Source organism: Macaca mulatta, chromosome 2, assembly GCF_049350105.2.
Source record: "Macaca mulatta isolate MMU2019108-1 chromosome 2, T2T-MMU8v2.0, whole genome shotgun sequence".
NCBI lineage: Eukaryota > Metazoa > Chordata > Mammalia > Primates > Cercopithecidae > Macaca > Macaca mulatta.
Window position 1 is genome coordinate 25,131,768 of NC_133407.1, and position 23,394 is coordinate 25,155,161.

The window sequence follows — 23,394 nt, forward strand, 5'->3', positions numbered from 1 at the left end:
TGTAAAATAATAAATTATGTATAGTGAATACGATTTCGCTCAAAACAAAAATTTGGAGTCATTTTAAAATATGAATACCAACTTCTCTCCCAAATATGCCATTGATACGCTCATATAGTAAAACCAGTGTTTAAGATTTTAAAGTAAGGCCAGGCACAGTGGCTCATACCCATAATCCTAGCACTTTGGGAGGCTGAGGCGGGCGGATTACCTGAGGTTGGGAGTTCAAGACCAGCCTGGCCAACATGGTGAAACCCCCTCTCTACTAAAAACACAAAAATTAGCCGGGTGCAGTGGCACACACCTGTTATCCCAGCTACTTTGGAGGCTGAGGCAGGAGAATCACCTGAACCGGATAGGCGGTGGTTGCAGTGAGCCGAGATCGCACCACTGCACTCCAGCCTGGGCTACAGAGCAAGACTTCGTCTCAAAAAATAAATAAATAAAATTAAAGTATTAGCAATTACAAAGAGTAGTGTAAATAACCTTATTTTGTTGACATTTCATAAAATATACCTAATAAAAATAATCGCAAACAATTATAAGTAAAATTAACAACTTCTCAAACTGAAACAGCTGTTTTAAAAAATGAGTTGCAAGAATAATCCCCTGGATGGGAAAGAAGTGGGGAGATGGAGAAGAATCTTTAGATCATGAAGACCACTAACATAATTTGGTGAAATCCCACAGTAAGCAGCCATTCCGCCTCCCACCTTCTGCACTCTCCAGGGCAAAGCAGTCTCAAACACTGGGAAACAGCATCTAACAATATCTTGTTAACATAACTAACACCATGACCAAACAAGAAAACTCCTTTATTTTCATGTAAGTCAACATTAAAACTTGAGACTCACAATTATAAAGAATAATATTTATTATAAATATTATAAATAAAGAACATTATTCTTTATAATTGTGAACTGAATTCTCACTGAGAAAAAGTTATCAGCAGTTACTTCTAAATAATATTCGTAAAATGTTACACAATATCTTTTATTAAGTGATTTGCCCCTTCCTAATACTAACATAATTCAGGGGGATAAGTGGTGCTCCATGTGCCTGAATTTCAGCTAGCCAGGGTACTGGCAGGCCGGTCCAGCACAGTAATAATGCAGAGCTCTTACAGAATGACTAACACACACCCATTACCTTAGGGGGCTTTTTTCCTAAACAAATTCAATCCTATACATACTTGAAACAATACCCATAACTTACCTTCCTCTGAGACACTTGCATAAACTAATGCCATATGATCAACTGACATTTTTTTTCTTCACGGACAGTGAAAATTATAGATTTATTGGAATTTTGGATAGTTTTTCTAACTTTGTTGCCAGGAATATTTTTCTACACATTCTTATGACAGTTTCCCAGAAAGAGATCTTACCTGACCATCTGATTTGAATCCAGGGCTAATCTATACCTTAACTTTATTCCAAGCCTATACAAGACAGATGAAAATATGATCTTCAGATTGAGTATATTGTAGGAAAATAAAAACAAAAAATATCAACAGGCAGATTTATAAGATTATCTAAAAATTGTCATTAGAAAAGAAGAATTAAATAAAATACCCTTTCCAGTCAGGAGAACAGGAGGCATGCAGATTCTATTCATTAACAACACGATCAATGGCATTACTGTGGACCCTCACAATGAGTCACAGAACAAGACTACTGAAGATGAAAATACAGTTTAACTCAAACAGTTAAATTCTAAAATTCTAAAATCCCAAATTCTAAACTAGTTATGTTTCAAAACTTGGTCTACCTACCTTAGTGCTTAGAGCTTGGAATTCACTTACCTAATTAAATTACTTTACATAGAGTGCTTAAATCCCATGGCAGCTCACCAAAAAATCACTTAACCTATACTGTACCTGAAATACAGAATACTAGAGAATCCAATTCTAAATCAAGGGGGAGCATATGGACTTAGAAACCCTCCCTGCCCAATCAAAGTCACTGATAGTAGGTGCATAAGCATTCTAACAGAGCTGGGCACAGAACACGAAAGGTAAAAACAGGATCATAGAAGATTAAGGTCAGGGAAACCAATTCTCAGGCAGATTTCATCTGACTGTAGGACGTATGTATTAATTATGAGCAGAAAGCATAGGGCAGGGACGCCTGCTAAAGAAGAAAGTGAGGCTGGGCACGGGTGGCTCATGCCTATAATCCCAGCACTGGGAAGTGGAGGCGGGAGGATCACCTGAGGCAAAGAGTTCAAGACCAGCCTGAGCAACATAGCAAAACCCAGTCTCTAAGAAAAATTTAAAAATCAGCTGGGCATAGTGGCATGCACCTGTAGTCATGGCATGTGTCTATAGTCCTAGTTATTCAGAAAAATTGCTTGAGCCCTAGAGCTCCACGCTGCAGTGAGCTAGGACTGTGCTACTGCCCTCCAGCCTGGGTGACAGAGCAAGACCCTGTCTCTAGAAAAATAATTTTTTTTTTTAATAAAGAAGAAATGGGAAAGGGCTGAGCATAAGAGGGAAGGGGTGTATTAGTCTGTTTTCATGCTGCTAATGAAATTTCCTTTACAAATTACCAGTAATTTATAAAGGAAAGAGGTTTAATGGACTCACAGTTCCACGTGGCTGAGAAGGCCTCACAATCATGGTGGAAGGCGAAAGGCACATCTTACACGGTGGCAGGCAAAAAGAGAAGGATGGCCAAGCAAAAAGGGAAACCCCTTATAAAACCATCAGATCTCCTGAGACTTAGTCACTACCACAAGAGTATGGCAATTTCAACAAAACGATTTTTTCAAATTTCCAATAGAGAAGTTTAGCAATTTCATGAGGTTTCTTTCTGTGTGTGTGTTTTTTTTTTTTTTACATTAATCAAATGTTCTCAGCATTTTTTTCCTCTATATTCAAGGTAAAGTAACAGTTTTAGCTCTATTGTAGTTTCACTAAATTAATTTATGATAAAGTGACAGTATCTGGGAGAAAGACTGCCCCACTGATTCATTCCTACTTTTCCAAACTTCTCTCTCACTTCTCTTCCCTTCCTTCACTAAGCTCCCACTGCACAGGCTTACTCTGAGTCTGTCTAATAGACCAAACTCCTTTCTGCCCTGGGTCTTTACAAATTTTCCTTCTGCTTAGAGCTTACCTGCCCTACTTTCTTCAGAATTTCAATGTAAAGGTCACCTCCTCAGAGAGGTGTCTTTCTAACATCTATCTCTCCCATCACCATGTCTTGGTACCATCTCTGAGATAAAATTAGCGCTCTTATTGAAGAAACATGGTGGAATCTCTGTGGAACATTTTTTCAGATGTGAGGAGTTACTTCATAATTATGTATTTTAAATTTTTCAGTACTTTGATCACAGACATTCAATCTCACAAGAGAGTCAAACAGCATTTTGAAAAAAACCCCTTTCCCAAAGATTTATATAAACATATAGCAGGACTAATTTTAAAGAAAAGACTTCAGTCACTGGGAGGTATATGGATCACAACATAGGGGTTGCACAAATGTCAGCAAATCACTGCTACTAAAAATGTAATAATTAAAGGGTGTTATAGAGATTTGACAAATAAAATAGACATTAATTTTTTTTTCTCTCAAGTAAAAATTAGGTATGCCAAACAGGTAATATTTTAAATTAAAATATCAACTATCCACTTCTGTTTAGTTCAGAGTCCCCAAAACTTCAGTCAGCTGAGTGTAACATTGTACTTTGCCCGTATCCGCATACTAGTTTCATGCTGATTTTAAAAATCAACACACTTTTTTAAAAAGCATAAGTAAATGAATTTCAAAGGGAAATTTTGTCAATTCAAAAACAAAACCCAATTCACTTGCAATTAGAATGTGATCATAAAATTTATTGTACATTACTTTTTAAAATTTAAGAGCTATCTATAAACATTTTACATATATGTACATGTGCTACCAAGAGCTCCTATAACCAAGCTCTGAGAAACATGGCTTTGACTTGCCGGTCTCTGCAGAGGACAGGGTTTGGCCACATAGCATACACGCTATTACAGTTTGGAAGAACAAGGCAGCACCTCATATTCAACTCTAGCTTCACATGTATACTTTAGAGTATAATCAACATCACAGTAGAATTATTCAGTCAAAGCACACATATACCTTTACATTTTTTTAAAAGTATTTTACAATGAAATTCCTATATACTCTAATGAAAGCAAGATGTGTGCAATTTTAAAATAAACTGCAGTATTTCTCTTTTTTTTACTGCTTATTTGTGGTTGGCTTTGAGTGTATTCTGCTTACTGGCTACATTTCCTTTTCAGATATGTATATAAACATCATGTTTCTGAGCTCAGTTTGTATTTTTATTTTAAGAAACTTCTGTGGTTTCCTGTTCTGCTTTTAATACTTCTCAGCTGTAGTCATATATCTCACATTATAGCAGATTAAGAAAATATTATGGAAGGAATAATTAAGATTCCAAAAATAGGTGTTGAGAGTGGTGGTGATTATGTGTGCCCTCATAAGCACATCTATAGAGTTATATAATATCTAGTCATTTTTAGGAAGAAAAATAAACAGGCTTTCATTTGGCAATACACATGTACATAAGAGATGTACATAAAAGCTGTTGAAAACTTGAAATTCTAAATATTCTTAAGATTAAAAAACAAATAATATTTACTAAGCTCTTATCATATACCAGGTTCTGTGCTAAGCACTTTACCTATTATTTCATCTAACTATCTGAAAATCCCTGAGGGGGATAAACTGAGGCTTGAAAAGTTTAAAGTAACTTGCTGAAAGTCACCCAGCCCTTAAGTAGAACAGCGAAATTCTTACAACTCTTGGATTCTAGAGCCTGAGCTCTACATTTTTGATGCCAAATCCTAAAAACCATCTTTCACCAGGTCCTCCCAATACTTGGTATAATGGCCATGATCTCATAGATAAGCAGATCACTGACTGACTTTAGATGGGGAAAACCATCATTCTGGCCTGGCTCTGCCACTGGCTTTCAACTCAAGGCTTTTGCAAATCCTGCAAACTCTGATCTCCTAAAAATGGAAATAATACCAACCTTATTATAGAAATGATCAGGCACCAATTAGTACCATAAACACTACCATTAATAACTACCTCAAAATTACTATTATAGTGAGCCAAATCACAAAGTAACACACTTTTAGATGCAGGCTGAACACAGCTAGTCTTGTTTCAGTGTGCTTGCTAAATGAGACAATTTAATCACTTTTTCAGGTAGATGGGTTCTGAGGCTCAGCTGATGGAGTACAGTGCAAATAATAGCCAAGTCAGGGGCTTGATTTCCTTGTAGGTTGGTAAGCTATCTATGGTCGGAAACAGAACATGGACCCAATGCCAGTTAGTTGCATATATATTTGGATGAATATAGTAATTAGAGAAAAGTATGACTAACATCCAAATCTAGGAAGGATGTTTGAGACTAGTAAGAATCCTGTTATGTTGCTGTGAAATGATTCCAAACACTTACATAGTTTGCTACGTGAATATGTTCTGCTATAATAAGAACCTGGAGTGTTTTCTCCCCCATCCCCTAGAGAATGTGACAGTGGTACCCCTCCCCTTGCGAATGTCACAACACACTTTATCAGAATCCATATGTGAGTTGCTGACCTCAACTACTGGACTTCAAAATACATACAAATCTAAGAGTTTGACAGACACTTTGAGAGCTAAGACTGTGGCAAGCTACATGTTCTCCAAAGACCAAGAGGACATGCTGTGACACTGCCACAGGGCAACAACATTCCAGCTAATCTCTGAAGCCTTGCCTGCCACTACTGGCACCACCTCCAGCCTCGAGGGACCTTACCTGTGGTAATAGATCTCCACTGTATTGGTCAAGCCAGTTTCTCCAGAGGAACCGCTTGTAAAAAGGTACACCTCAATCTTTTCTTTTTTTTCTTGAGACAGAGTCTTGCTCTGTTGCCCAGGCTGGAGTGCAGTGGCGCGATCCCAGCTCACTGCAAGCTCTGCCTCCTGGGTTCACGCCATTCTCCTGCCTCAGCCACCAGAGTAGCTGGGACTACAGGCACCCACAACCAGGCTCGGCTAATTTTTTGTAATTTTTAGTAGAGACGGGGTTTCATTCTGTTAGTCAAGATGGTCTCGATCTCCTGATCCACCCGCCTCGGCCTCCCAAAGTGCTGGGATTACAGGTGTGAGCCACCCACCCAGCCTCAATCTTTAATTAGACTATTTTCCACAGAAGTCGGCTTCCATCCTATTGGGCAATGCCTTTAATAGTTTTGGAACTTAGTCACTTTGCGGTTCACGTATCTCACCTATCGAGTATATCCCCCGTGAGATCTGTTCACGTTATTTTCCCCTTCTTTAAGCACTAGGAACCTAAGGAAAAAATTCTCTTTGTATGGCAATAAACTATGTGAGTCATGAAATCATACTTTCATTATCTCCTTACTTCTACCACACAAAACAAATCCACGCAAAAAGTCTAAAATAGGTTGGCTATAGAAAAGCTCCTCAAAAGCAACACAATCTATCTTGTATTTTAACAGATAAGTATCCCAATATATACTGTTAGATAGTGGCTCACCAGAAGTCTACTCAACGGAAGAAAACTACAAACTTGGGTATGATGACAGAGGATATACATGGCACATATATTTAATTTATTAAGATTCCTTTGTATAAACAACTTCAAAATACTGCAATTAAAATACTATAAAATTGTTTGGATTATGTATGCTTTACTACACATCATGATTTACTAAACATTATAATTGTATATTATTGAACAGTTTTACAACACCAGTATGTATTCTATAAACCATTTACGAAATTTTTAGAGCACTTTGGCTATATATAATTTAATTTTTGCCTTATGCACTAACTTTGGAATCAATCTACAGTACAGAAGGAAAGATTCTGGTACAATAACTGCAACAAGAGTGAACTTTTCATGTATCTGCACATGTTAAGAGTTTTAAAACTTTTGTAGTGTCTACAGCATATTCAAGAGCAAAGGTGTCCTAATTATGGCTTGTTGGTCCTGATTCTTTATATAGAAACATGCAGAGAAAAAGGAAAGTTAATTTATTATCCAATAATGGCTTGAAAGAAATATCTCTTAAAACATACCCACTGAATTATAATTTGGTTTCCTAACTATAAGAGTATGCCTAGCAGAAACAAAAACCTCTACTACACATTTAACCATAACATATCACTCACGCATTTACTCATGCATTAGTCTTACTTGTACTCTATGTACTGCTGTCCAAATCTTCTCACCAGATTACAAATTCATTGAGGATGGGAACTAAGTGTTTTTCACCTCTTTATTCACTATAGTGCCTGAACTGAGAGTAGTGGAAACTCGAAAACACATCATAAATTTTTCAGGTTTTTGGATCAGGTAGCATTCTCATAGTAAATTAAAAAGTGATTTACTAGTTTATAAATCAATCTCTTGTGAGTTTGGTTAGCACAAATCAATTTTCCAGAGTTTGATTCTCATGGGTCAATTATAAAATTATATTTCAGTACAATGGTACACAATGTCAGGAGAGTACACAAAGAACAAAGTTTCTAATAAATTTCTGTAAATAAACTGCACATTTCTCTAGTACTTATCAATTCTCTGATGTTTTGTTACATCACATTCTCTGATGTTTTGTTACATCTCATGATATGGAAATATGAGTAAGAGCATAGATTTCATTTCTGCCATTTATTACTGTAGAATAACATAACTCTCCACTTCTCTCATGGCTTTTAAGGTATGTAATAATTTTAAAAATACAATCTTCATATAATCTAGAGATGTACAAAATTAGATTTGTGCACACCTGTAATCCCAGCTACTGGGGAGCCTGAGGCAGAAGGATTGCATGAGATCGGGAGTTTGAGACTAGCATGGGCAACACAGGCCCTATCTCAAAAAAAATAAATAATTAAAACAAAATATCAGAATTATAAGGGCCCAAAAATAATTTAATTCAGCACTCCCTAAAGGTAAGAGGCAGTAAGTTTCTTCTTGAAAGTCTCAGCAGATTTGTATACTGTGGGTGTAGTTAGCAGGCTGGTGTTTTCAGTAGGAAGATAATGATTTTTAATTGGCTCATCACTGCAGTTTCATCCTGAAAGGAGAGAAATGAATTTAGAGCCAATATTAACAGGTGATAATTAAATTACAAGTTCTGCATGCTTTATGTCCTAGATTAAGGCAAGGTGAGGCCACTGAGACCATTAACTATAATAATTGGAGTCTGTAACTTCCTAAGTAGCATTTTATAGCGTATTAGCAATAGTTGGTTAGCATTAAGTCTGAAAATAGTTTTCTTACTAAAACTTGTTTTATTTATTCAATTTTATACCTAGACATTTAAATTTGAAGAATAATTTACATAATCTGTCTTTTACAAAAGGCAAATAAGAAATAAATGTGAAACACTTATCTCCTAAAACCAGTATCTCTATTTTTAATCATTATTTGCTTTCTACATATAACACGATTTTAAAACAATGTTCAAAATGAAGGCTCATGATTGGTTCTTTAATTTAAAAGAGTTGGGAATAAGACAAATTTAAACATGTAATTTTATTAAGCAGAAATTCCTAACTGAAATGTTTAAGCATTCTATTATAAAGATTTTATACCATTATATTTGGCTTAATATTTTTAAATACTAGGTGGTTATTTTGCATCCATTGTATGGGCAGTGCTATTAAGTATCCTGTAGGAATTATATCATAGTAACAAGAATCCTTCACGAAAGAGTTTTTCTGTTTTGATTTTTAGAACATTTAATAAACATTTGCATTTACGATATTTTTAAACATCATCACCATCATTTTAACTTTACTTAATGAAATATGTTTACATTTGGGGCTTTTGTTACACAATTCCCATGGACTAAGAAGTCCATTTTTGTTATGAGTGTAGTGACAATATAATTTACCATCCAAACTTCTGGGGAATAAAACGGGATGCAATTACTAAAAACAGTTATGCCAGGATGGTGACATACATCCAGTACAAGCCAGGATGTATGTCACCCTAGCATAAGAGTAGACTATTATAATAGTAAAGTACAATACCTGGGTTATTACACTCCCTATTCGCCTAAGCAAGGCATCTCTGGAGAAATGCCTTCAGAATCTGTTTGAGCTAACAGGAATGCAAGTCTCCCTGATACACAGTGAAATCTGGGTCTCCCTCAACTTCACTGGAAGTGTTTTCTATTGCTGTTGTTTTCACTTTGGTGTCTTAGGCACCGAGCAGAGTGTCTTTGGCACCTGGAGATGAAACTAGTGGAATCCTGAACTACAGACCAGGAGAGGAGTGTGCTGGAGTTGTACAAAGCAATGGCTGGAAATGAATGGAATTGGAGGTTGTGGAGTGGAAAGCTAGGCTCTCCTTCCTGTTTACCCCACAGGACAGTGAGTGTCTCATTATTCCTTTTCATATAGGATCTCCAGAATTTGAGCCAGCCCTCCTTCCTTTCCATTTCCACCAACCTGGCGTTTTACTTAGAACCCACTCAGAGAAAGACGAAGACCACTCATATGAGTAGTGAGCCTTTAAGTTCACTAGGATTCTATGCAGCCCTGTTCAGGGGAGACAGTTTCCAAGGGGAGTTGAGGAGGGGGGGTCTAGAGTTTAGGGGCCCCTCTTTAATTACCCATGACTTCCTATCCTGCTGAAGAAGACTGTTTTGAATAGGAAGGGCCCAGCATTTATAAGATAAAAGGACCAAGAAGTGGGTAGAGGGATCAATGAGAGGAAGGACATTGAAAGAATAGTGGATGTGGTCTCAGTCATAACAGATTCTAAAATTTTAATGTGGGAGAGACAGAAGAAGTACTTCCGGTCCAATAAATCTCTGTCCATGGCTAGCTACAAGCACAACAGTCACAGAGATGCCCCTCTAAACAGACATACAATGTATAATTAATCCATATCTATATAGTCCTTATATATTTTAAACTGGTCTATAATCTTCACAGAAAAATAACAGCATGAGTAGGCTTAATTTTTTCTCTTGTTTAATGATTTTCACAGCAATGCCTCTATTCTAGAAAAAAAAGAAAAGTAGCTTCACATTATCTTTAAATGTGCTTCCATTGTATGCTTATCTGTACTACAATCTTTCACTGCACCCCATGGTGCATGCACAATCTTTAAAATGGAGAATTCATGTAAGGAAGTTAAATGAGAAAAGAAAAAAATTCAAAACAGAATACAAATAGCAGGGTTAAATTGAGTGCTGTTAACCCCCTGCTGACACCAACTAATAGTGCAGAGGCAACAGCAGGAATCTGAAACAGAGGTCAGTGTTGGGAAATTTCAGTTCATGACAGTTATAAGTGAAATAAATTGGCAGTTTTTCTTCTAGTGGTATCACTTTAAAGAATATTTTTAAAGTAACATCAAAGATGATACTAGATATATATCCAGTAAAAATAGTAAACAAAATAGAAATTTTTTAAAAATCCCAGTCTAAAGTACCCATGAGAAGTGTGCTTTTTTCTGCATTAAGAATTGAGATATAATTTACATACAGCAAAATGTATAAACATTAAGTTTTATTTATATTTTACACAGCTCAATGACTTTTTTGTTGTTGTTGTTGTTGTTTTGAGGCGGAGTCTCACTCGTAACCCAGGCTGGAGTACAGTGGCTTGATCTCAGCTCACTGCAACCTCCACTTCCAGGGTTCAAGTGATTCTCCTGCCTCAGCCTCCTGAGTAGCTGGGATTACAGGCGTCCACCACCACACCCGGCTAATTTTTGTATTTTTAGTATAGACAGGATTTCACCATGTTGGCCAGGCTGGTCTTGAACTCCTGACCTCAAATGATCCACCTGCCTTGGCCTCCCAAAGTGCTGGGATTATAGACATAAGCCACAGTGCCCAGTCTCAATGACTTTTAAGATAGAAATACACCCATGTGATCAAAACCTAGATCAAAGCACTAAACATTATCACAACCAAAGATATTCCCTTCCTGCCTCGCAAAAGTATCTCTATTATTATTCAGAAGGTTTCATTCTCTAGTTATTCTCAATTAACTTCAAATTTTATATATACTACTGTAACTGTTTGAAAATTGCAGAATTAGTGAGTCTCCCTTCCACCCCAGCACCTATCCCCAATATATTTCTAACAAAAATGCTCTTCTGTTTTTCAGCTGTGTTCCCTCATATACCTCTTAAATGTAAAGCAGCTCTTGTTTCAAGGATGTCAATAATTAAGCAGCAATAAAACACCTCGCTTGATAGAAAATGTGCTACTTTGAAAATATATTTAATTCAGAGAATATAAAGACCCAATCAGTGACGCTGAGTGAGAAAACATGAAATATCCATAATGCTGTAGGACATGGGTATTTGATAACTCAAAAACACCTATTAAAAATATGTTCACAGGCTGGACAAGGTGGCTCACACCTGTAATCTCAGCATTTTGCGAGACTGAGGTGGGAGGATTACCTGAGGTCCGGAGTTCAAGACTGCCCTGGGCAACACAGTGAGACTGTCAGCTCTACAAAAAATTTAAAAATCAGCCAGGTGTGGTGGCATGCACCTGTAGTCCTAGCTACTTGGGAAGCTGAAATGGGGGGATCACTTGAGCCCATGAGGTTTAGGCTGCAGTGAGCCATGATTGTGTCACTGCACTCAAGCCTAGTCAATGAAGCAAAACCCCATTTCTATCAAAAAAATTTAAATAAAGTACACAATTGGTTGCAGATTCTATTATGTATTAAAATGCTAGTTACTCACACTCTAACTCCTACCCAATCTTTTAAACATTTTCAAATTTTATAAGCAACAGCCTCATTTTTCTTTTCTGCTTTTACTTCTACTCTCTTCCCATTTTAGAAGAAAGCTACACTCAAGTCTACCTTCCATTTGTTTATCACCTTCCTCCTGAGATCTTGTGTTGAGGTGTCCTTTGATAGCCTTTATATACGGAACACAACATATCTTCTCTTTTTCTATTCAAATGAATCCAGGAGATCTAGCTCCACCACTGGTGGAACTTACAATCTCCTCCATTTCCATCACAGGTTCTTAAATATTAAAACTCAATTCTCACAGTTCCTTGTTTTCTCACCATTTCACAGATAACATTCATCCATTCTTCTTTTCACATCATTCCTATGAAAATATACTAAAATTCATTTAGAAAGTTCTTAACTACCACAAATCTGATTCTATATTTCCTATAATATCTTATATAGAAAGGCATATAACAACAGGGCATTCGGAACTCTTCCTAAATTCCCATTTCTATAATGGGGTTTACTTTGTTCTACACTAGACAATGTTTCTTTAATTACCTAAAAATTAACATTACTATCTCTAGTTAATCAATTTCAACATTTTATGTTTTGATTCTAAGATGCTAGCTACCTACTGATTCACTCTGAACAGTTCCTCACTAGAGTATTACAGAAAAAGTTGAAAGTGATTCAAAACAACAAACTTAAAGAGAGAAAGGGAAATCCATGGTAGTAAAGTAATCCAGAAGTGAGAAAGACCAAAAGTTTACCAAAGAATGTAGACAGAACTAAAGAAAAAAAAAAGAAGCAGGCTTCTTAGGGCCACTAAAAACAAAATGAAACAATGGTAAAAAGATGGGGAAACAAACATGCAATGGAGCAGAAACATGTTCTGGTGAACTGCGTTCATACAGCTTTTGAGAAATGTTCACAGCTCTTATGACAGCATGGAGAACTTACATTTTCCATTTCCCACATGGGGATATTAGCATCTAAAGAGGGAACAGATATAAAATATCTAAAGATTTCTGATGACTTTTTAAAAAATATATACAATTTACCTAAAATTTCCTCTATAAAAACTTGTTCTAGGTTTAGAGATACATATAAATAAAAACAAAACTGCAAACACACTAGGCCAGAATTACAAAACATCATGCTTTCAGGGTATAAAAAGACCACTGGATGCAATCAAAATGAAGTTTCTATCTTCTGTATATGATTGCTGAAGTAGGAGACTCATAGGACCTTAAAGCGTACCTCGCACAAGACAAAAATGTGTTCAAAGCAGAAAACCAAACATGATGGCTGGATGACTGGCTTCGATATGGGCAATTCCCATATTTCTAAGAGTACATACAAAGAGTATGCTTAATGTCTCAGCAGGTTTGGTAGTTCTGAAACATGCTGAAGTGAGAAATAGCAATAGAGCAAGTCCCTGGAAATGAGCTGGACCAAAGATGTAATATGCATGTCAAATAATAACTTGCAAGAAACTGGTAGCTTTAAGAAAGTAATCCCATTATTTTTCTTAGGAGAGAATACAAGAATCAAAAGATCCAAAACTCAATGGCACATTATGGCTACACATGAGAAATGTATTATTAATCACAAATGTTAGAGGACAAACAGTAAAAAGCTGACAATAAAGCAGTAACTTCTGAAGTTTTACTGATCTCAGGAGTTACTATTCAAGAAGGCTGTTATTCCTGGGACCATAAAGCTCTGTGTGCCTAATAGGCTAATTCTGGACTCCTTCCTTATATACTATTTGATATTAAAGAGATTTTTATTTTAACAATACAAACAGCATCTCTGACCAAAGGCCATGATAAAAGTTGCTCTTTGAATGAGAGATAAAACTTTCAAATAACTGAAAATTCACCATAGGCTAAATTAAGACTAGTATCTGCAATTCCAGTTTCTGCAGTTATAGAAAACAGTAAAATATCTAAATTTCCTTCATTTCAATTCATTCATACACCAAAGCTGCAACCTGTTATTTTAGAGTAATGGTTTATATAAAAATATACACTGTAAAATAACTCCAATTCCAATGGCAATCACTGGTTTCCATTAAGAAGTCATTGGGAAATGGTGCACTATTCTCTCTTTGAAAATAAGCTATTAGAACCGGATGTACAGTCAAGCCATTTTTAAAACACTACACTATATTTTATGACTTTTTTGTTGTGAAAATCCTATTTCATAAATTCCACATCTTCCATTCCATTTTGATTCAAATCTGTTGAAGAAGGAATATTTGTGAAATACCTCTCAACAACAAAAGAGGAAAAAATAATTTTTATAAGATTAACGCCCACTGTATTAATAATATAGATAGAAATAATAATAACATAGAAAAGTATTACTATGACTGTGGGGTATTCCAATTTTTATTAACTTTATATTATATGTACCAAAAATATAATTAATTTATAGAGAAAACCCTGAAGTAAATGCTTCTATAAACCAGAGAAAGACATAGTGTATTGGAAAAAACACAAACTTGGATCAATTATAATGGCTTGTCTTTAACTTGTAAGACACTCATTACCTCTACGAATTTCCTGAATTTCTTTATCCATGAAGTCAGGTGATTAACATCAATCTTTTCAGGTTGCGGGAAGGATTATTAAACTACCTAGTACAGCAGCTGGTATAGAGTAGAAGCTTTACAAATGGCAGCTATTATCACTGTCATTGGAGGAGCCATCATCATCAACTTTGTCATTTCATAATCTACCTGGTTTCTAAATTAGGATTCTAATTTTTATGAAGTGAGAACTATACATAATATAAATAATTAAGACTAAATGAAATGTTGTGTTAAAAAATATTGATATATACTAGTTCCCAGTTTAAAAAAAAAAAAAAAAACAGTACATAGGAAATCAAATGCCATCACAAAATGAAAATGCTAATTAAATGACCACTTACAAAATTAGTCCAAAGCCAAAGGTTCTTTCTGTATTTAACACCAATGTCTAATATATATATATATATATATATATATATATATATGCCCATTCTGTGTATGGAAAACCACAGTTCCTCTGCTCTCACACCACAACAAAAATCAACACATAAGATTTCTGTGACCAAATGTGTGAAGAGTTTTCCCTAAACAAGCAAGCAAGCAATTCTGCAGTGGACACCAGGTGGGTGTCCTCCAATTCAATTCTGACACTACCTACCTGGAGGTAGTTTCAGATCCCACAGGGTGAGGGCTCAGTCCACAAGACTGACCTCCCACCCCTCCGCCTTTGGACAACAGTCACAAGTCTGGGTCTCCAGAATGTCTGACCACTGGCTTCCAGTTAGGGTTTCCGCAACCCTGTCTTTGGGTTCGATTAATTTACCAGAATGAAATCACGGAACTCAGAGAAACACTTAAGCTTACTTACACATAGATATTGCAAGGGGTATAGATGAAGATTCGCATAGGGCAAGGTATGGGGGGAAGAGGCACACAGCTTTCATGCCTTCCCTGGGCACACCACCTACTATGTGATCAGTCATTAAGCAGTTCTCCAAATCCTTCCTTCTGAGTTACAGAGGTTTCAAAACATAAGCATGATTGATTAAACCACTAACCACTGGTGATCAAATTAACTTTCAGCACAGAGGTTGGTGTGACTTTCAGGCCCACTCCTCTAATCCTGCCTTGGTTTTTCCAGTGACCAGCACCCATCATGAAACTACCTAGGTGCTGCCAGCCATGAGTCAACTCATAAGCAAACAAAAAGACATCACTTCAGAGTTTCTAATACCAAGAAACTGGATTGTAGACCAAATATATCACAGCCATTTCATCACAAAGACTGGTTTGTCAACAAACACAGGGCAAATTAATTCAATTGTAGAATGAAATTGAAAATCACTTAAAAGATTTCATGAAATCAATTAAAGGGATGATGGAGAACTGCAGGATCACATTCAAAGGCCCTGATGAGAAAATCAAAAAGGATAACAACAGGATAAATTCTTCAGTATGACTTGTCTGCCAAGGACTAAGAGAGGCCCTTAGAAAAACTGATAGAAGCAATTTACTTTTTTTTGGTAAAAATTATGTGCTATTGTACTTACAAAAAAACCAATAAACACTAATTTTCATTGTTCTTCTATAATTAGAACATAGTTTCTGTTATTATACAAATTTTCTTAATTAACTAAAATCAACTTACATGTCTAAGTCTTAGCATAATTTTTCACAATTTACTCTAAATATCTGATTCCAGAGTTTTTTTTTCTTCTTTCCTCTTTTAACTTTTATTTTAGGTTCAGAGGTACATGCACAGGTTTGTTATACAGGTAAACTGCATGTCACAGCAGTTTGGTATACAGATTATTTTGTCACCCAGGTAATAAGCATAGTACCCTATTGGCAGTTTTTCAATCCCCTCCCTCCTCCCACCCTCCACCCTAGGAGGCCCTGGTGTCTGCTGTACCCTTATTTGTATGCATGTGTACTCAACGTTTACCTATGACTTACAAGCGAGAACATGGGGTTTCATGGCTTTCAGCTCCATCAATGTTGCTGCAAAGGGCAGGATCTCATTATTTTTTAATGGCTGCATAGTATTCCATGGTATATACATACTACATTATCTAGTCTACCACTGATGGGTATTTAGGTTGATTCCAGGATTTTGCTATCATGAATAGCGCTGTGATGAGCATACACATGCATCTTTATGGAGAACGATTTATATTCCTTCAGGTATATACCCAATAAAGGGATTGCTGGGTTGAATGGTACTTCTGTTTTAAGTTCTTTGAGAAATAGCCACACTGCTTTCCACAATGGCTAAACTAATTTACACACACCAGCAGTGTATAAGCGTTCCCTTTTCTCCACAACTTTAACAGCATCTGTTATTTTTTACTTTTTAATAATGGCCATTCTGACTGGTGTGAGATGGTATCCCACTGCGGTTTTGATTTGCATTTCTCTAATGGTTCATTTCAATCTTCTGCAAATTGCTAGCCAGTTATCACAGCACCATTTATTGTATAGAAAGTCCTTTCCCTATTGCTTGTTTTTGTCGACCTTGTCAAAGATCAGATGATTGTAGATGTCTGGCATTATTTCTGGGCTCTCTATTCTGTCTCATTGGTCTGTGTGTCTCTTTTTGTACCACTACCGTGCTTTTTTGGTTATAGTAGCCTTGTAGTATAGTTTGAAGTTGGGTAATGTGATGCCTCCAAACTTGTTCTTTTTGCTTAGGACTGCTTTGGCTATTCAGGCTCTTTTTTGGTTCCATATGAATTTAAAAATAATTTTTCTAATTCTGTGAAGAATATCATCAGTATTTTGACAGGAATGGCATTGAATTTGTAGACTGCTTTCAGTGGTATGGCCATTTTTAAGAATCTTGATTCTTCCTATCCATGAGCATGGAATGTTTTTCCATTTGTGTCACCTCTGATGTCTTTGGGCAGTGTTTCATAATTCTCACTGTAAAGATCTTTCACCTCCCAGATTAGCTGTAATCCTAAGTATTTTATTCTTTTTGTGGCTACTGTGAATGGGACTGTATTCTTGATTTGGCTCTCAGCTTAGATGATATTGGTGGGTAGAAATGCTACTAGTTTTTGTGCACTGATTTTGTCTTCTGAGACTTTACTGAAGTTGTTTATCAGATCTAGGAACTTTTGGGCAGAGGCTACGGGTTTTTCTAGTTATAGAACCATATCATCTGCAAACAGAAATAGTTTGACTTCCTCTCTTCCTATTGGCATTCTTCTTCTCTTGCCTGATTGCTCTGGCTAGGATTTCCAGTACTATGGTAAGAGCGGTGAGAGTTGGCATCCTTGTCTTGTTCTGGTTCTCAAGGGGAATGCTTCCAGCTTTTGTCCATTCAGTATGACGTTTGATTGTCATAGATGGCTCTTATTATTTGGAAGTATGTTACTTCAATGCCTAGTTTGTTGAGGGTGCTTAACATGAAGGGATATTGAATTTTATCAAAAGCTTTTTTTTCCACAACTATTTAGAGGATCACGTGATTTTGTTTATAATTCTGTTTTTGTGGCAAATCACATTTATTGATCTGTGTATGCTGAACTAACTTTGCATCCCAGGAATAAAGCCTACTTGATCATGGTGGATTAACTTTTTGATGTGCTGCTGAAATTGGTTTGCTAGTATTTTGTTGGGGACTTTTGCTTCTATGGTCATCAGGGATATTGGCCTAAGATTTTCTTCTTTGTTGTGTGTCTGCCAGGTTTTGGTATCATAATGATGCTAGCCTCATAGAATGAATTAGGGAGGATTCCCTCCACCTCAATTTGTAGGAACAGTTTCAGTAGGAATAGTACCAGCTTTTCCTTATACATTTAGTAATTTGGCTGTGAATCTGTCTGGTCCTGGGATTTTTGTGATTGGTAGGCTTTTTATTACTGACTCAATTTTAGAACTCATTATTTGTCTGTTCAGGGATTCAACTTCTTCCTGGTTCAATCTTGGGAGGTCATATCTTTCCAGGCATTTATCCCATTTATCCATTTCTTTTAGATTTTCTAGTTTGTGTGCATACAGATGTTCATAGTAGTCTCTGGGTTTTTGTTTTGTTTTTTTGTTTTTGTATTTCTGTTGGGTTGGTGGTAATGTCCCCTTTGTCATGTCTGATTCTGTTTATTTGGATCTTCTGTCTCTCTCTCCCTTTTATTAGTCTCACTAGTGGCATATCAATGTTACTTATTCTTTCAAAGAATCAATTCCTGTACTTGTTGATCTTCTGTATGGTTTTTCACATTTCAGTTTCCTTCATTTCAGCTCTGATGTTGGTTATTTGTTGTCTTCTGCTAGTTCTGGAGTTGGTTTGCTCGTTTCTCTGGTTCCTCTGGGTGTGATGTTAGGTTGTTAACTTGAGATCCTTTTAACTTTTTAGTCCGTTTCTTTGGGTGTTTAGTGTGATATACTTTCCTCTTAACACTGCTTTAGTTGTATCCCAGAGATTCTGGTATGTTGTACTTGGTTTCTGCCTTAATTTCATTGTTTACCCAAATGTCATTCAGGAGCAGGTTATATAATTTCCATGTAATTGTATGCTTTTGAGCAATTTTCTTAGTATTGACTTCTATTTTTATTGTGCTTTGGTCTGAGAGTATGTTTGGGGTTTTTTTTTTTTTTTTTTTTAAGTTGCTGAGAATTGTCTTATGGCCAATTGTGTGGTCAATTTTAGAGTACATGCCATGCGCAAATGAGAAGAATGTATATTTTGTTGTTTTGGGTAGCTGTAGATGTCTACTAAGTCCATTTGGTCATATGTTGAGCTCTGGTTCTGAATAGCTTTGTTAGTTTTCTGCCCCATGATCTTCTAATAGTGTCAGTGGGGTGTTGAAGTCTCTCACTACTATTGTGTGGCTATCCAAGTCTCTTCACAGGTCTGTAAGAATTGTTTATGAGTCTGGGTGCTCCGGGGGTGGGTGCATATATATTTAGAATAGTTAAGTCTTCTTGTTGAATTTGGCCCTTTGCCATTATGTAATGCCTTTGCGTTTTCTGATCATTGTTGGTTTAACGTCTATTTTGTCTGAAAGTAAAATGCCAACCTCTGCTTTTTTCTGTTTTCCATTTGCTTGGGCGATTTTTCTTCATCCCTTTACTTATAGCCTATGAGTGTCACTGCATGTGAGATGAGTCCCTGCAGAGAGGATACAGTTGGATCTTGCTTTTTTATCCAAGCTGTCATTTTCTGCCTTTTAATTAGGGCTTTTAACCTGTTTCCATTCAAGGTTAATATTGGTATGTGCTGGTCTGATTTCATCATCATGTGGTTAGCTGGTTATCACACAGACTTGATTGTGTTGCTGCTTTATAGCATCACTGGTCTACACTCTTAAATGTGTTTTTGTGATGGTAACACAGTCTTTCCTTTCTATATTTAGCACTCCCTTCAAGACATCTCATAAAGCAAGTCTGGTGGTAACAAATACTCTTAGCATTTGCTTGTCTAAAAAGGATCTTATTTCTCCTTCTCTTAGGAAGCTTACTTTGGCCAGACATGAAATTCTTGGTTGGAATTCCTATTCTTTACAAATGCTAAATACAGACCCCCAATCTCTTCTAGCTTGGAGGGCTTCTGCTGAAAGTTTCACTGTTAGCCTGATGGGGTTCCCTTTGTAGGTGACCTACCCCTTCTCTCTAGAACCTTTTAATAAGCAATGGTAGGCTGCACCCTCTGGCTGAGTTCTCACAGATGTGGGACTGTTTGTCAGAAGTTCTAGCAGGCATTGCTACATGGCTACCTACGACAGGGTTGGGGTGAGGTCACTCTCCCTTTTGTCCAGGGGTTTCCCAGGAGAAAGGGAGGTTGCACCCTCTAGGTAAGTTCACACAGAAGCTAGACTACTGAGCCAGAAACTCTAGCAAGCACTGCTTGCCTGGCTACCTGTGGCAGGGGTGGGTAGGGTGGCCCACCTTGCCATCTGGGTGCTTTGTGGGACGACAGAAAGCCAGACCCTCTGACTGAGTTCAGACAGAAGCAGGACCACTAGGCCAGAAGCTGGTACCAAACCTCATCCAGCAGGGATGGAGAGAGGAGGGGAGAAGTGGTGTAATCTTACTGCTCCCAAGCCCCATGACAGCAGGCTCTATTGGTGCTAGGGTGCCAGTGTTGGTCTGCTCCAGGGCCCAAGTCTCAGAGCAGTCTCCTTGGACTCGAGAGTTGCCCCCACACAAAATGGGCTCTCTGCCTCAGCCTATAAGCACAGTGGGGATGTGCTCCCTCAGGAGGCTCACATTCACTCACTCTTCCCCATATTTGAGAGATTCTCCTGGCTCCACGCTGAGCCCAGACAGGTTGATGGCCTTCTTTGCTCCTCTCTGCTCTCTGTGTCCCCCTGCTGCCTTGATGGATCCCAGTGTGGTTTCTCAGATCATCAGCCTACAGGGTCAGGGTTAACTAGCCCTTTGGTTTTATATCTATGAGAGTGGTGCATATTAGGTGCCACTAGTTTGTCATTTTGGCCCCTTTCCCCTGAATCCAATTTAAAGTGAATTCATTTTAAGGAGACTTTTCATGAAATTATTCTCAGATATGTACCCACTATTTATGAGATTAAGTTTGTATAAAATTAAAACTTTTAAATTACATAAGGTTATACAGATAGTGGTCTTGTACTATAGTCAACATTCAAATACATGATTTTCTATAAAATGGTTCTATGGCTAAAGAATATCCAACAATACCTTGAATTTTGTTGTATTTATTATTTTTATTTGAATAGTTTTTGGGGATGTGAGTAGTTTTTGGTTACGTGGGTAAGTTCACTAGTGGTGATTTCTGAGATTTCAATGCACCCACCATCTGAGTAACGTACACTGTACCCAACAGGTAGTCTTCCATCCCTCACCCTGCTCCCAACCTTTCCTTGAGTCCCCACCGTCCATATCACTCTTATGCCTTTGCATCCTCATAGCTTAGCTTCCACCTATAAATGAGAACACAGAATATTTGCTTTTCCATTTCTGAGTTACTTCACTTAGAATAATGTCCGCCAGCTCCATCCACGTTGCTGCAAGGAACATACTTCATTCCTTTTAATGGCTGAGTAGTATTCCATGGTGTCTATATACCACATTTTCTTTATCCACTCATTGGTCAATGGGCACTTAGCTTGGTTCCGTATCTTTGCAATTATAAACTGTGCTACTATAAACACATGTGTGCATGTTGTCTTTTTCACACAATGACTTCTTTTCCTTTGGGTAGATACCCAGTAATAGAATTGCTGGATCAAATAGTAGTTCTACTTTTAGTTCTTTAAGGACTCTCCATACTGTTTTCCACAGTGGTTGTACTAGTTTACATTCCCACAAGCAGTATAAAAGGATTCTCTTTTCACCACATTCACGCCAATATCTATTATTTTTTGATTTTTAAATTATGGTCATTCTTACTAAGTTGGTATCTCACTGTGGTTTTAATTTGCATTTCCCTGATAATCAGTCATGTTAAGCATTTTTCATATTTTTGTTGGCTGTCTGTACAACTTCTTTTAAGAATTCCTGTCCTTTGCCCAGTTTTTGATACGATTTTTTTTTTCTTGCTGATTCGAGTTCCTTGTAGATTCTGGATATTAGTCCTTTATCAAATGCATAGTGTGTGAATATTTTCTCTCTGTGGGCTGTCTGTTTACTCTGCTGATTATTTCTTTTGGTGTGCAGAAGCTTTTTAGTTTAATTAGGTCCCATTTATTTAGAAATTATAAAGAAATTTCTTGAGGAGCTCAAAATGTTTCATATTAAATTTACAAAAGTGGCTCATTTTCTTTCTCAAAGGCTACCTTCCATTCAAAACAGGCTAAAATCCCAGAGGAATGATGATAAATGCCAAACTGGTAATCTATCAAAAATACAGTTGTACCTCATTTATCTGACACTACTGGAAAATGAAGTATTAACTGGAAAACTGACCATGAACCTGAAGCTAGTCCTGATAGGACCCCCTCATACCACCTCAGGAAGATTACATTATTATTTCTTCTTCTAGGCTCTCCAGAAATATTTTGAACACTACCATCAAAATACTCATCATATTCTAATTATTTTCTTATGTCTATTTGAACAATTACATAGCAAGCTCTTTGAGGACAAATAACATGTTTTATTCATCTTTGTATCCACAGCATTCAGTACTGTTCTGGCACACACAGTAGAAGTAAAATTAATCTTTGTTACACAAAGGAAGGAAGGTAATAGGGAGAAGGGACTCCCTTTTTTCTTAACACTGACTTTTTTAAAACAAATTTTTCTAAGCTACAGCATTCACTTCTTTTTGTTACTATACAGCATAAACATGCTAAACTTTTCTGGATGACTATGGGAATACTTTGGAACATCGTGTCACTCTGTGCTATAATAATGATGCCTTATAGTAATATTCAAATACTTAGGCCCTTTATAAAAATTCATCTATTATGGGGCCTTTCCATTTGGGGATACTATTTCTGATCTGAAAGAAGAAGTGAAGATTGCCAAGGAAAACTAATTAAACCAGCAGGTAAAACCACTAACCTGAACACTGGAGAGAGTCTCAGATCACTCCTGGGGAATCAAGTGAGAGGACTGGCTTTGTGGTGGCAGCTCAGAGATTTTTCTCCATACCCCTAACAATTCCGGGATGTGATCCTACAGTCAGAGTTTAGAAAGCCAGTTCATATTTCATCCCATTATCTATGTTTCATGAATCTCCCCTGTCTGAGTACACTGGAATTCCAAATTTTCAAGGTGTCCTCAAGGTGCAAGTATAATTTCTTAAGTAATAAAATTATTAATTATATAAAAATAAAAACACCTGCATGCTCAGCTAAGAATTACATGAAGACAAGGACATATCATTAGAAATGTCCAGAGAAAGGCAAAAAAGAGAAAAGTTCTGCATCTTAAGTTGGTTTCTAAATGCGCTACAAATGTTTATTGTATAGATCCAAGTCCATTTCAAATATGCTACCATTAAAGCTGTCTCCAAATTCTGTAGATACCAGTTACATAGATCATGAAAAAGTTATTCACAAGCAACTTTTTCATTAATTCCAACAGAAGGAACAAGGAGATAGCCTTTTTGTTTAGAAAAGAAATTTGTACTATGTTCTAACACTAGCCCATTCATATCTGGCCTGAGGAATGTAGGGGATCTCT

The 23,394-nt window shown here is 36.9% G+C and overlaps 1 protein-coding gene and 1 long non-coding RNA gene across 4 annotated transcripts in view; both read right to left on the minus strand.

The window, feature by feature from the left end:
* UBE2E2 (ubiquitin conjugating enzyme E2 E2) overlaps positions 1–23,394 on the minus strand; it is a 388,749-nt gene that overhangs the window by 226,049 nt on the left and 139,306 nt on the right.
* The window catches only part of LOC144339503 (uncharacterized), a 53,933-nt gene continuing 37,126 nt past the window's right edge, over positions 6,588–23,394 (minus strand). Inside the window, exon 2 of the long non-coding RNA XR_013414512.1 lies at positions 6,588–8,095. This is a non-coding gene — a long non-coding RNA (uncharacterized LOC144339503). The remainder of the gene's footprint in view (positions 8,096–23,394) is intronic.